Here is a 13,386-nt window from a genome sequence, read left to right on the forward strand (position 1 = left end):
ACTCAGCCAACTGAGCCACCTAAGTGCTCCTCTTTGGTCATTTTTAATAGTCCAACTAGTAAAAAGTGCTGGAAGAATTAATTTTTCAACATTTTTTCACAGTTGAAAAAGATTCCATGACTTTTGTGTGAAATGACTTGTAAAAGTGATTATTTTTGTTGTCCAACATTAAATTGTACCTAGGAGTTCCAGCCACTTGAAGAGTCAAATATACAATGAAAATAATAAATAACTTTTTTTTTACTCACATGGCACCAGATACCATGTTTTGTGCTTTACCCTGATTCTTATTTAGTTAAAGTCCCCATTAACACCATTCTGTGTATATTATTATCTTCCCATCAACAGTTAGAGACTGAGGCTGAGAGAAGTCAATAGATTTCATAGCTAAGCTGTCGATTGACCTATCATGCCTCTTAATACTATATATGATAATTGTATCCTACATTTCATAGTATTTGGTAATTTAATGGGTCACACTGCTGTAGAGGCAAAGGATTTTCCATAGTAAGAAAAACTGCATACTAAGCCCTCTCTTTCTTAGCTCCATTGTCTTGGTCAAAAGTCATAAAAAGTTGGGGTTCCTGGGTGGCTCAGTTGGCTGAGCTTCCAACTTTGGCTCAGGTCATGATCTCACAGTTTGTGGATTTGAGCTCCGTATCAGACTCTGTGCTGACAGCTCAGAGCCTGGAGCCTGCTTCAGATTCTGTGTCTCCTTCTCTCTCTGCCCTTCCCCCATTTGTGTGTGCTCTCGCTCTCTCTCAAAATCAATAAACTTTTTTAACAATTAAAAAAAAGCAATAAAAACTCAAAAATGTGAATGGAAATTTTTAAATGTCATTCCCTCACAGTGTATGGTCAAACAGAAATATTTCTGGACTGGAAACCAGACAATCTATGTAATTTAGCAAAGCTGAGTAAGACCTTTCTTCTTGATGGGCCTCAGATTCCTAACGGATAGTGCAAGGAGCACTGCCTGTGGAGTCAAACATCATGGATATGAATATTGGCTATGCCACTTACTGTGTGAACTTGGACAAGTTATTTAACCTTTCTGTGGCTCAGTTTCCTCACTTATAATTTCTACCTGCATCTAAAATTCTCTAGTTCTCTGATCCCGATGTTTAGCTTATATGATATCAATACCCCAGATAGTAAATTCCAGTAGTCTATGTACTATACTGTTATCACAAGAAAATAAGTGAGCTTTATTCTAGGTACCTGAACGCTAAAACATTCTTCCTTCTGTTTTCCTGTTTCATAGACGGATACATAAGAAACTAGAAATGTACACCAGTTTGGGGAGGAGAATGCGGGAGCTGGTGAATAGAGAAAAATAAGAAGACTTGATTTTATCAAATACTCTGTAGTTCTTGACTTTTCCATTATGTAATGTTATTCTAGTCAAAAAATTAAAGACAGGGGCACCTGGGTAGCTCAGTCGGTTGAGCATCTGACTTCAGCTCAGGTCATGATCTCACGGTCTGTGAATTTGTTCCCCACATCAGGCTCTGTGCTGACAGCTTAGAGCCTGGAGCCTGTTTCAGATTCTGTGTCTCTCTCTCTTTGCCCCTCCCCCACTCTTGCTCTCTCTCTGTCTCAAAAATAAATAACTGTTAAAAAATTTTTTTTTAATTAAAGACAAAACACACACACACACGCACACTTCACTGGATGAAACTGAAATCCATTTACATAAATATTCAAGTTTTTACATGGTCTAAACTGGTGGTTTTCAACATGTGGTTGTCTGATTAGCAGCATCAGCTTCAACTGGGAATTTGTTAGAAATGCACATTCTGAGACAAACCCAGGTCTACTGAATGAGAAACTTTGGGCGTTGCGCCCTCAATCTCTGTGTAAACAAGACCTTTAGGGGATTATGATATGCTCAAGTTTGAGAACAACTATCTAGATTCAGCTTACAGTTATCAGCTAACTATCTTCTCAAACCTGAATCTGTTGTGCCTGCATCAGAATTACCTGAAGTGCCAGTTTAAAATGAAGCTGCCTTGGAGAGGAAGTTTACCATAGTGTTGATAGCTTTGGTTCTGGAGCCAGACCTTCTGGGTTCAAAACCAGGCTCTTTGATTTGTTATTGGGCAACAAAGCCTTAGATTCCTCCTTATAAATAGAAATCATAATAATAATGCCTGCCTCATAAGAATGTTGTGAGGATTAAATGTATTAATAAATAGAAAGTGCACATATTCAATAAATGTTTTCAAAAAATAGTTTGATAAAGTAAAAAATTACTGACTTATTTAATTTGCATTTCCGGGTTTTGGATTCAAGAAATACATTTACTGTTTTTACAACGTAATTCTTATTTCTTCTGCCCACCCAGACTGCTACAGCTTCCTCTTCTAAATCAAAAGCTCTAGTACACCTACAAAGTAGACCAGCATTTTCTGAATTATATTTCTCAAAACAGTTATTATTGGGAATTTTAATAGGTATGACACAAAGATAAGTTTCATGGACAGATAAGTTTTGGGAACTATATATATAAGGTAGAGAACACTCTTAACTTGTGATATTTTTTCATTTGTTATATAAGTTCTTTGTTTATCTTTTGTATCATGATTTAAACTTTTCCATTATTTTGCCACGTCCTACCAACTGGAATATAGGCTCCTTAAGGTCTGAGATCATGTCTTGAGAATATTTAATCTCCTTCATTGTACCTAAGCAGTATGGCAGAGGGGCATGTTTGCAAGCCTTGGAACTAGACAGATTCCAATCCTGGCTTCTCCACTGATTAACCTAATTGACCTTGGACATGTCACTTCACATCTCAGAACTGCAATTGTTTCATCTGAGAAATGGAAATAATAATTCATCTCAGAGGTTGTTGTGAGACTTAGTGTTAGATAGCCTTCAATAAATTATAATAGGCTTTAATAGTAATAATCAAAAAGACATTTATTTACTGCTGTTTATGTTCATTTGTGTGATGATTAATAACATGATAGCATCAAGTTCTTAGAAAAATGTTTTATACTGATTTGCAAATATAATAATATATTGTCTTAGTCTTCTCAAGCTACCATAATAAAATATCACAGACTAGGTGGCTTAAACAACATAAATTTATGTATCACAGTTCTGGAGGCTGGGAAGTCCAGAATCAAAGTGTTGGCAAGATAGGTTTCATTTTGAGGTCTCCTCTTTTGGCTTAAAAGCAGCTACCGTCTTTCAGTGTGCTCACACAACCTTTTCTTTGTGATGCCCAAAAAGAAAAACAGAGAAAGAGGGAGAGAGGCTGGTTCTCTAGCATCTCTTCTTATAAGGGCACCGATCCCATTATGAGGGCCCCATCCTCAAAGACATCATCTAACTCTGATTTACTTCCCAAAGGCTCACATCTAAACACTATCACACTGGAGGTTAAGACTTTAGAATATGAATTGGGAAGTGGGACAAAAACATTCAGTCCATGACATACATATTTGAACTTATAAAATATACTCTCAAGAAAAGCAGTGTTTTAGGGGTGCCTGGGTGGCTCAGTCAGTTAAGCGTCCAACTTCCACTCAGGTCATGGTCTTGCCGTTCATGGGTTTGAGCCCTGAATGGGCCTCTGTGCTGACAGCTCAGAGCCTGGAGCCTGCTTCCGATTCTGTGTCTCCCTCTTTTTCTGCCCCACCTTATTCGCACTCTGTTTCTCTCTCTCTCAAAAAATAAAGAAAAACATTAAAAAAGAAAAGAAAACAAAAGAAAAGAAAAGAAAAGCAGTGTTTGAAATTATTCTATGCTTTTTAGCAGAGTCCTCAAAGATAAGCTTTTAGAATCATAGTATTTGGTTGAAAAGTCTAAGGAGCTAGAGAGAGAAATTTAAGACACAAAAGAAAAAGATTATAATGTATTTCCTGAAGTGGTCGAGTTATCCTTACAGAAAAACTAAAAGTTATTGAGAAAAGTACAGAGAAACGATCAAATGGAATTTCATTTATGATTGTATAAGATTCCAGTTAAGGGACAAAACCAGCAATGATTTCCATTTAAGAGCCATTGTCCTCTACTGCCTAGTTTCTCCTTCACTCCCTGTCCCAATATTTTAGGATTGTGACCATTTATGGGCTGTCGCCAAATTCTAAATGCAGCATAAATGCAATGTTTCTACTTTTTTGTTGGTTAAAAAATCTTTCAGTATCCTATCTTGAAGCATATAGAATCTTTTTTTTTAGTTTATTTATGTATTATATTGAGAGAAAGAGAGCGTACATGCAAGCAGAGGAAGGGTAGAGAAAGAGAGAAATCCTAAGCAGGCTCTGTGCTGTCAGAATTGAGCCCGACAGGGGGTCAATCCCATGAACCACTAAATCATGACCTGAGCCAAAATCGAGTCAGACACTTAACCAACTCAGCCACCCAAGCAACACATATAGAATCTTTTTTTAGTGGTCTTCTTCAATGGCAAAGCTATTTTCTACTCATGGGTTATAGATACTTTCACTTAAAACAATACTTTTAAATAGAATTTTACATTTGGGTGGTACTTTTCTCCTATAATAAAAAAAATATATAGATTTTCTTTTCAGTCAACTTAATTAACTTCCTAAAGTGTCCAAAGGAAGGGAAAGATCAGTGATTACTTTGGAAAAATGGGAAAATTGGGTCAAATGAAAAGTATATTATCTTGATAATGATGGTAATTGTTCAAAATCAGTTAACATAGATGTTTCACGGGTAAAATCTCTAAATGATTGACTACTCCTAACAAATGCTGTTTTAACCACAGTTTGACTGATTTCATCTTAGACTGTAGGATTTAGTATAAAAACTGGGTGAGTTTCATTTAATAAACACCATAGAAAAGAATTAGTTTCATTTCTGTTAATTTCTTGCATTATTTAGAAGTAGCACAAGTGACTTACCAAATATTAATGAGAAAATTAAGGGTAGAGTCTAAAACTTGATTCTTGGCCTAAGTTAAATTAAATGAAATTTATCTTACAACATATGAAAATAAGGATAATGGCAAAAGTTACTTAGCATTCACTATGTGCCCATTCTAAATGTTCTCCAAACAAGTTTTATATCTCTCCCTTTAGTTATTACAGATATACCTCATTTTATTGCACTTCGCAGATACTGCATTCTTTACAAATTGAAGGTTTGCATTAAGCAACACTATCAGTGCCATTTTTCCAACATCATTTACTCATGTCATGTCTCTGTGTCAATTACGGCAATTATCACCGTAATTCAAACTTTTTCATTATTATTATATTTGTTTTGGTGATTGATCTGTGATCAGTGATCTTTGATGTTACTATTGTAATTGTTTGGGGGCACCATGAACTGCACTCATGCAAGATGGTGAACTTCATTGGTAAATGTCGTTTGTGTTCTAAATTGTCTATCAACCAGGCATTCCCCCATCAACCTCCCTCTCCTCAGCCTTGTCTATTTGCTGAGAAAGAATAATATTGAAAATAGACCAATTACTAACTTTACAGCAGCCTCTAAGTGTTCAAGTGAAAGAAAGAGTTGCATAACTCACACTTTAAATCAAAAGCTAGAAATGATTTAGCTTAGTGAGGAAGTCATGTCAAAATCCAAGATAGGCCTAAATCTAGGCCTCTGGTGCCAAACAGCCAAGCTGTGAATGCACAGGAAAAGTTCTTCAAGGAAATTAAGACTGCTATTCCAGTGAACACACAAATAATAAGAAAAAAAAGACGGTCTTGTTGCTGATATGGAGAAAGTTTTATGGTCTGGACAGAAGATCAAACCAGCCCCAATATTCCCTGCCCCAACAATGCCTAATCCAGAGCAAGAATCTCTTCCAATTCTTTGAAGGCTGAGAGAGGTGAGGAGGCTGCAGAAGAAAAGTCTGAAGCTAGCAGAGGTTGGTATAGGAAGCTTAAGGAAAGAAGCTGTTTCCATAAGATAAAAGTGCCAGGTGAAGCAGCAAGTGCTGAGGTACAGGCTGCAGCACATTATCCAGAAGATCTAACCATAATAATTCCTGAAAGTAGCAACACTACTTTCAGTAGTGTTTAGCAACACTAAACAATAGATTTTCAATGTAGATGAAACAGCCACCTATTGGAAGAAGATATCATCTAGGACTTTAATAGCTAGAGAGAAGAAGTTAATGTATAGCTTTGGAGTTTCAAAACACAGGCTGTTTTGAAAGGCCAATGCCTTTCAAGAGGCTAATGCAGCTGGTGATTTTAAGCGAGATGCCAATGCTCATTTACCATTCCAAAAATCTTAGGGCCCTTAAGAGTTTCACTAAATCTCCTCTGCCTGTGCTCTATAAATGGAACAACAAACTTGGATGACAGGACATCTATTTACAAAATGATTTACTGAATATTTTAAGCCCACTGTTGAGACCTACTGTTCAGAAAAAAAGATTCCTTTCAAAGTATTACTGTTCATTGAAAATGCACCTATCATTCAGGAGCTCTGATGGAGATGTAGAATGAGACTGATGTTGTACACAACATCCATTCTGCAGTCCATGGATCCAAGTCATTTTCACTTCCAAGTCTTATCATTTAAGAAATATAATTTGAATTGGGGCACCTGGGTGGCTCAGTCAGTTAAAAGTCTGACTTTTGACTTCCACTCAGGTCATGATCTCATGGTTCGTGGACTCAAGCCCCACATCAGGCTCTCCGTGAGCCTGCTTGGGATTCTTTCTCTCTCTCCCTCTCTCTCTCCCACTCCCCTGATGGCTCTCTCTCTCTCTCTCTCTCTCTCTCTTAAAATAAATAAATAAACTTTAAAAAAAGATATAATTTGTAAGGCTATAACTGCATAGATAGTGATGCCTTAAATGGATCTGGGAAAAGTAAATTGAAAGCCTCCTAGAAAGGATTCATTCTTCTAGATGTCATGAAGAACATTCATAATTCATGAGAAGAGGTCAAAATATTAAGATTAAAGGGAAATTGGAAGAAGTTGATTCCAACCCTCATGGATGACTTTGAGGGGTTCAAGACTTCAGTGCAGGACATACCTGCAGATGGGGTGGAAACAGGAGAACTGGAATTAGAAGTGGGGCCTGAAGATGTGACTGAATTTCTACAATCTCATGATGAAACATTAATGGATGAGGAGTTTCTTCTTATGGATGAGCAAAGATGGTGGTTTCCTGAGATGGAATCTACTCCTGGTAAAGATGCTGCGAAGATTGTTGAAATGACAACACAGGACTTAGGATATTACATAAACTTAGTTGATAAAGCAGCAGCAGGGTTTGAGAAGATTGACTCCTGTTTTGAAAGAAGTTCTACTGTGTGCAAAATGGTATCAAACAACATCACGTCACAGAGCATTGTTCATGAAAGGAAGAGTCGATTGATATGGCAGACTTCACTGTTGTCTTATTTTAAGAAATTTTATGAAAACCTTCAGCAACCACCACCCTGGTCAGTTAGCTGCCATCAACATCAAGGCAGGAGCCTCCACCAGCAAAAGGATTACAACTCTCTGAAAGCTCAGATGATGATTAGCGTTTTTTAGCAAAAAAAAATTTTTAATTATGGTATGTATATTTTTATACCTAGTGCTATTGTACACTTAATAGACTATAGTATAATGTAAACATAACTTTTACATGCACCAATATATAATAGGAAAACCAAACTATTCATTTGACTCACTTTATTGCGACATTCACTTTATTTTGACAGTCTGGAACCAAACCCACAATATCTCCATGTTATGCCTGTATATCCATTTCTACTAAATCTTCGCAAATACAATTAAATTAAATTTAATTTAATTTCTTTCATATCACCTTAAATTTGTCTAGCCCCATGCCTTACTAATCAATTTCAGGTAGTTTTACATTTTGTCTACTAGAAGGTTTTGTTTATATGAAAAAACTCATTTTAAAAACTGAATTACCACAGGATAACTTTTACGTATTTTAGAAACATTGTTCAAGATTTTTTTTAGGGTGCTCTCCATCTTGGCCATTTTAATGGAGTGCCATATCTATACCAGGGGCTTAGCATACATTTAATCCTCTTTGAAACTCTATATAGTAAGCATTATCAACCAATTTTATAGATGAGAAAACAGGAAGTAATAGTAGACAAAATTACTCAGCTATTAAGTGGCCACACTAGAATTAGCACCCATGCCTGTCTGAATATTTTCTACTGAATTACATTATTTCTAATGAGTGAAAACTGAACAAGGAAAGTGAAGCCCAAACCTATTTATTTTTATGTTTTTTGCCATCTACATTAATAGAAGATTTAATAGTATCTAATGGTTTCTAGTGGTCCTGAATGATGTTAAAGCGAAATTATAGATTATCTACATAATATATTCACAGTCTTATCATTTAGCTAGGTACTTGAAGGTTAATGTTACAGTAATAACTTCCCAACCAAAACTAGCTCATGAAAACCAAACTAGAGAAAAACAGAGAGGGTAATTGTAGAAAATGAAGTCAATACCATTATTGTTTAATTTCAAGCATTACTACCTTCAGTAGCATACTTCAGTAGTAGTAGTCATGTGTGAACTAAGGCAAAGCTTTACAGAACACAACTCTTGTAATATTTATGGAGATTTTATCTTTTATGAGTATGTCTGTTTTGTGTGTGTGTGTGTGTGTGTGTGTGTGTGTGTGTGTGTGTGTGTGTTTAAGTGTAACTCTGGAAATATTTGTAAGAGCTTTATTTATTTAAAGCTTTACAACAAACCCAGTGTGTGGCCCTAGGACTAGGGGCATTTACATCACCTATGAGCTTGTTACAAATGCAGAATCTGGGCTCATCCCAACCACTGAATCTGAATCTGCATTTTAATAAGTTTGGCTGGTGATTCATAGGCACACTGAAGTTTGGGAAGCACTATTTTACACTTTCCTTGCTGTTGATTTTTCCTTTTAGTGTGTACAATTATAGACTATAGATAACAATTCTAAAAAAAGGAACTTTTGGTCTTTCTCTTGCAAAAAGTATAATGAATGTGTTTTTTACTAAGATATAACTGATATTACATTAGTTTCAGGTGTACAACATAATGATTCAATATTTGTATATATTGTGAAATGACCACCACAATGTCTAGCTAATAGTCATCACCAAACATAGTTACAAAAATTTTTTTTCTTGTGATGAGAACTTTTAAGATCTATTTTCTTAACTTTAAAGTATGCAATACAGTGCTGTTAAGTATAGTCACCATGCTGTACATTATATCCCCATGAAGTATTTTGGAAGTTTGTACCTTTTGACCACATTCATTCATTTCTCCCATCCCTTACCCTCATTTCTGGCCAGCACCAATCTGTTCTCCGAATCTATGGGCTCAGTTTTGTAGGTTCCACATATAAGTGAGATAAGACATTATTTGTCTTTTTCTAGTGACCTATTTCACTCATTTTGGTCTATCTTTGAAAGCCAGTGATAATCTGAGTAAATGCGATATAACTCTTTTCAGAGAGGAGCCTATATTAGAATACCTTAAGCGATTTCTAACAAGATAACCATCAGCAAAGTCAGCTGGAATGTTATGAGTTTAAATCTTTTAAATGTCAGAGATCATTGAAGAGTGTGTGTTTTGCACCACTAGCTTTCTCTCTAACCCAGAGATGTAAAATACTTCGACTATAAATTATTAATTCAGTACAGCCCTTAGTGCAGTCAAAATGTTGTCTTTTTAATGCAGGAAGTTCTCACCTTGCACAGTAGCGGAGGATTGTGGAAATGGCCATGGAAGCTGAAACCATGCAACGGTCTTAATAATCAATGAGGGAAAACCATGATAGTACTGCCTGAGGTCTTTAAAACCTTTTTCAGAACATTAAATACTGTTATGGTTGGTTATAATTGTATAGGGAAATGGAAAAATAGTAAAAGTAATATTTATCTTGTTTGCTGTCTTTGTAAACAGTAGGAACATCAAGAATTAAAGTGATATTTTTTGTAAAAAAAGTTATCAAGATTAGTTTGAACATCTCTTGCCTTTTCATCATGTAAATTATAACTCACAGTGAATGTCTTTTCTATGCATCAGTGAAGTGACGTTTTAAGCTTGAATTGTCTTCCAAACTTCTGTCCTTTGTGCTTTTGCGTCATGAAACCTCTCTGAGAGTTCCTTTACTGTGAAGTTTATTACCAGCATGGCTTCCTCTAGGATGTCTTCATCCTTTTCATTATAACCGCTTTCCTCATTTATGTCAATGAGTTTACCAAGTTCCTCTGGCAGCCTATTTACAGTACCTTGAATAGTGACAGGCATTATCCCCACAGTACGCTATTTCTTATTGTTTTTTAAGTTTATTTATTTATTTTGAGAGAAAAAAAGAGAGAGAGAAAAAGCCAGAGCATGGGAGGGGCAGAGAGTGAGAGAGAAAGACTCCCAAGTAGGCTCCGCACTGCCAGCACAGAGCCCGAAGTGGGGCTCAAACTCACAAACCTGTGAAATCATGACCTGAGCCAAAATCAAGAGTTGGATGCTTAACAGACTGAGCCACCCAGGTGACCCTCTTTCTTCTACAACTCCAGTTATGTTTGATTCAAGTCCTCCAAGGTTGTTCGCACATTGTGTTAAAAGTTCCTGCTGTAATGCACGTGTACTGCTTGCTGTTACTTCCTGCCATGATGCTTAAATACTTTCATTTGTATGCTCTATGTCATATTTCTGCCAAAACTCAGCTAAAGAAATTGCATGATCTCCAGTTGTAGCATTGATGGCTTATTGCAAAGTCTGTGTAAGATAATAGACTTTCAAAGTTGAAATAACTCCTTGGCCCATTGGCTGGATTAGTGAATTTGCTCTTGGTGACCAAAAGCAAGTTTTCACATTTTCATTTAACTCGCCAAGAGCATTAGGGAGACCAAGAGATTTTTCAACAGTAATAGTGCTATAAATGTTGAATTATTATACCTATAGTATCTATCTACTGCTGATTGACAAGAAGGCAATGCAACTACATGATGTACTGTTTGTGTGTGAACTGAATGACGGACGTTCAGAGACAAATCACTGACAGACTTTGAAGGAAGTAATGTGACTAGTCATGATGCCCATCTGTTATTTACATTGTGATTTGTGGACCCAAGAGTTAAGAGCGAAGTTTATACTTTATGCGGTTTCTCACAGTTAGTAAGTATACTGATGTTTGAGCCATGTTGTGGGGGTACAATGTTATTTAATGAAACCATGATGATTGAAATTTGTTCATATCAGAACCGCACAAAAGGCTGCCTTACTGTGACTCAAGACTAAACTCAAAACATGGGGGTTTTTGTTTTTTTTTTAATTTTTTTTAATGTCTATTTATTTCTGAGAGAGAGACAGAGCGCAAGTGGGGGAGGGACAGAGATAGAGGGAGACACAGAATCCAAAGCAGGTTCCAGGCTCCGAGCTGTCACCACAGAGCCTACCTGGGCTTGAACTCACACACCACAAGATCATGACCTGAGCCAAAGTTGGACGCTTAACCGACTGAGCCACCCAGGCGCCCCTCAAAACATGTTTTTGTAAAAGAAAAGAAAAACGAAAAACGTTAATTATATTTTGAACTGTTTAAGTCTTTGACTTCTTCTCTGAAGGTGCATCTGAAATTTTTATTTTTGAAAGCCTCTGGTACTTTTATGACCAGTCACTTGCTGAGTACATAACCCTAAATCATCCATACATGGTTTATTCAATTCTACCAAATATATTAAGTACACTATGTACTTAAGTACACTAAGTACACTATGTAAGGCACTATGCTAGACTTTTTTTAAAGAAAAAAACTGTTACAGGGTTTCCCACATACATTGATTCCTGCTCCCACCAACACACACACACAAACACACACACACACACACACACACAGAGCCATACACACCTGGTACCCAGCAACATAACCACCCCTGCATGTGCGGCCTCAAAGGTTTTAGAAACGAATTCATCAGGGTTCACTAATACAAAGAGAAAATATTTCCTGAGCATGTATTTTTATGGCAGGATTTAGCAAAGGTGCTAAATCCTTTACTTACAATATTTCATAAAATACTCAGAGCAACTGCATGAGGCAGGAATTGCTAGTATTCTCTTTGCAAATGTGAAGAAACTAAGGCTCAGAGAAAAAGGAAAATTGTTCACTTAAGCAGCACTTGCTTATGAGATATTATTCAAAGCTGAATGCTGTGTTTCACTACATGTGGTTCTAAGTAGCTGAGACTGTTAAGGACTATGAATCATGAGTTACCTCGGTTCGGGGTCAGACTTAACCTACCAAATTATTCTTTCCTGACCCGTGGTTAACAGGACTTGATTTATGTAACAGTACACAGGCTTGTGAACTCATTCCACCCTCTCCATAATGCAAATTTTGATCTTTAATGAGCATATCCCACTGTTACCCACCCCCTTTGGGCACTGACTTTTCCCCGTCAGAGCACTACTCTGTGAATTTCTTCCGTGGTATGTTCCTTTGCCTGGCAGGTAAATAAAATCAGCTTTGGTGTTTGAGCTGTGGTCTTTGTTTTATTGTTTGGTACCCAAGATAACACATCTAGTAAGTGACAGAGCTTGGGCACAAATCCATTCTGACTGACTTAAAACCTATATGTTTAATTTCTGTGTTTACTCATTAACTAAATGATGGGAGTAAATTGCATTCAAGTCAGCTGATGGAAGCTGATTATACAACTTTAAATCCAACTAACTCTAATTCATCCTTTGCTTTATAACAGCAAGATCCTTGCTCTTGGGGGTTCCTTCCTATCACAGTAATAATGATGTTATGAATGGTAATAACAGTGTAATAATATTAACAACAACATCAGTGACAACTTAAATACAGATAGTGCTTCCCTAGTGACAGGCCATCTTTCTTTCCCAGCTATCTCAAACCAGATATTGAAATTTCTTGTTCCCTGGTGATAACTTGAATGTGCATTTATAGAATTTCTTTCTGTAGATCTGGGTCAAAACTGGCTATATATGGGGTAGTAGGGATTGTGACAAACTAAAGAACTGTGTTCATGTGAAGGCAGCAGCCATTATTCTGTTTCTATTGCCTGTCATGGAGAAATATCAACCCAGTATTGTCAGATCTTCCTCTTTCAAGAGGTACCAAGAATCTCGATCATTATGTAGAGTTTACCACATTTTAAAATACTATGTAAACCAAACTGAACATATCTGCAGGCTGAAATGAGCCCTCTCTGTACTCTTGGCTACTTGGCTACAGATGCACTGGCTAAGAGGCAAGAAAATACAGCAGAGGCATACTGTGTGTACTTAAGCTCCCAGATTTCCTACTTTGTGTGGCCCTGGGCAAATTACTTAGCCTCTTTCAGCCTCAATTTCCTTATCTGTAAAATGGGTTTAAAAATAATAGCTATCTTATAGAGTTGTTATAAGGTAAAGATTATTTTTATCTTTAAAGTGCTTAGTAAACCT

The 13,386-nt window shown here is 36.6% G+C and overlaps 1 protein-coding gene across 1 annotated transcript in view; it reads left to right on the plus strand.

Annotated features, from left to right (window-relative positions):
* Nucleotides 1-13,386, plus strand: part of LRRC7 (leucine rich repeat containing 7) — a 564,537-nt gene that overhangs the window by 433,139 nt on the left and 118,012 nt on the right. The window lies entirely within an intron of this gene.

Source organism: Panthera leo, chromosome C1 (genome assembly GCF_018350215.1).
Source record: "Panthera leo isolate Ple1 chromosome C1, P.leo_Ple1_pat1.1, whole genome shotgun sequence".
Lineage (NCBI taxonomy): Eukaryota > Metazoa > Chordata > Mammalia > Carnivora > Felidae > Panthera > Panthera leo.